Source organism: Pteropus vampyrus, unplaced genomic scaffold (genome assembly GCF_000151845.1).
Source record: "Pteropus vampyrus isolate Shadow unplaced genomic scaffold, Pvam_2.0 Scaffold431, whole genome shotgun sequence".
Taxonomy (NCBI): Eukaryota; Metazoa; Chordata; class Mammalia; order Chiroptera; family Pteropodidae; genus Pteropus; species Pteropus vampyrus.
The window spans coordinates 688,659-691,514 of NW_011889212.1; positions in this window are offsets into that span (position 1 = coordinate 688,659).

Consider the following 2,856-nt stretch of genomic DNA (forward strand, 5'->3'; position numbering starts at 1 on the left):
TTTTGAAATTCAAAATAAATAAAACACATTTATTTAAGCAAATATATTTTCTTAAAGATTCATTTCGTCCCCTGTTTTTTGTGATGAATTTAAGGAAAACAACAGCTCCATGATCACTGGTCAAAGTTTTGGGGGCTACCTTTGAACAGAGGAAATCACAGTGGATGTAGGAGAAACTGAAAAGTTAAATAACAGTATGGAAAATATCTTCTTCCTAAATTCTAAAACTAATAGAACTATATACAAGACTCAAGTTGAATTCCCCAAGAAGTAAATCTTGAGACAAGATTTAATTATAAGCCATTTACTTCAGAAGTTTTCCCAGGAAATACTGATAAGATAGAAAAATGAGACAGAGAAGTGAAAAACAAACAAAAAACACAATAAGGGTGAGCAATTGAGAATGTTAGTATTGTGTGTAATTGGGGTTAAAACTCAATGGAATGTTTTGAAACATATTGTAGAGTATGCCTCAGAGTTATCCCACCTGAGTCGTCAGGAAGGTGAGATATTTATCTTCCCGCATGTCATTGGCTGGCAGCTGCTCCCTAGCACTTCATGTCTGCCCTGTGTGACTGAAAGAAAGCCTCCAGGTGGAGAGTCACATGGGTATTGCAGTGGGATGCTGTCAGGATAGACACAGAGTGCTGAAGAGTTATAGGAGGGTACAAATGGTGTATGCCACCCTTTTCACCTTGCATGACTCTGATCCTAAGTTTACTTTAAGTTAACTGCATCCATCACTGATCCTTCAGTAAAGGAAAAAGAAAAGGAAAAATATTTACAAATAAGGGTAAAGGAACAAGCTAGAGCCCTCAATACTGTGATTGGTCCCAAGATATAATCATATTCATAATTTCCCTTTTGTATTACCCACTCTAGATCTCCCTCACTCATGGTCAGACTTCTGCTGGTTCAGGTTGCTTGTCCAATAGCAAGCAATCCAAACCTTCTTTTCTGAGACGTCTGAGCCTCTAATTATACTTTTCATGTCATGCCAGGTGTGCATTTGCCCATTTGATTGTATCGCTACTCAGAAACACTACAAAGTGCCCAGTGAGCCTCCTGAGTTCTAAATATGCCCTTTCCTGCTTCCATTATCTAGCAGCAACCTTAAATTTCTCATGATAAATTCCAATCTTTTTCTGCAAGATGACTAGCATGAGCACCCCCAAAATGACCAGGGAGCAGCCAGACCTTTAGAATTGGTGGAGTCTTTACTGTGCTCTGATATAAGAATTCTCCTGGGGAAAGGAAGATAACTAGACACACAATCTGAAGTTAAGAGGACACATAGCACAGATGCCACAGATGGGGTCACTGAGGCAGGAGGTTACAGGTGGAAGGGGTTTGGCTCTACATAATTTTTAGGAATCCAGGGTACTGGTGCTTTACCATATGTAACACATGGCTTCCCAAGTCATGTTTGATGTCAACATGGAAGATTGCACATCGGAGGGCTGGTTTTTGAGCCAGGCATAGAAGTGGCACGTGCTGCCACTCACATTGAAAATAATGGCTGGAATTCAATCATATCCAATCCAAAGGAGGCTGGCAAATGCCTAGCTATGTGTCCAGAATGGGGAGGAGTTAGGTTTGGTTAACAGTAGTCAATGGCTGCCATAGCACCTACTATGCCCCAGGCACATTGCTAAATGCTGAAGATTCAGTGATGAACAGATTTAATGAAATAGTGCCCTCATGTGCTTACATACAGCCCTGCAGGAAATAGAGATATTAAAAAGCATTTCCAAACACGATGAGTGTTACAAAAGGGGAAGTGTGTTGTGGGAATAGATATCAGGAAACCTGAGAAATGAAAAAGGAAATGAATCTAAATCACATATAAGATTACATATTTCAGAGTTTTTGTTGAGTTTCTTGGTTAAGACTGTTTCCATATCAAACTGTAGACAAAACCTGTCAGCCTTTGTAATTAGCCCCTAGAGAAGCAGAGCTGCCTGATTCCTATGCTTCTAAAGCCAGTTTGTCTTTTTGTTTCATATTGCACAAGACCCCAAATAAAGCGCAGTTCCAAATGAGTCCCTCACTTCCAGCTACCAGTTACCCTCAAATTGCCAATGTTATCTATACCTGCCATCTCAATTTTCCCATCTTAGCTAGTGGCTCCCAAACCTTGCTATTTTTCAGAATCACCTATGACTTTTTAGATTTATGGGTTGCTGAGATCTATGCCAGACTTCCTGAATAAGAATCACCAGTAAGAGTGGACCCGGAAATCTGCACATCCAAAAAGTTTTCCAGGCGAGTTTCACATGCAGTCAGAGAGCATTTGTTCATGAATCAGTAGCATTAAAGAAGCATTTTTAATTAAATTTATTGGGTTGACATTGATTAATAAAATTATATAGGTTTCAAGTGCACAATTTAGTAATATATCATATGTATATTGCATTGTGTGTTCAACACCCAAAATCAGCTTTCTTTTTGTTGCCATATATTTGACACCCTGTACTCTTATGTATTAATCCAAACATTTTTTGTGCCATAAAAAATTCTCAATAAATTTTAAAAGATTCAGATCATGTGAAGTATGTTCTCTGATCACAAGAAAATCAAATCTCTGGAAAACTCCTCCAATCTTTGGAAACTAAATAATGCTTTCCTAAATAAACTCTAAGTCAAAAAAGACATGAAAAGGAAAATTATTAATTATTTTGAACTAAATGAAAAAAAATATTGAGTTTGTGGGATGCAGGTCAAACAGGATTTAAATGGAAATGTATAGCATTACAGCACCTATATAAGAAAAAAAATCTCAATAACCTCAGCTTCCATCTTAAGAACCTAGAAAAGGAAGAGGAAATTAAATCCAATTTAAGCAGAAGAAAGAAA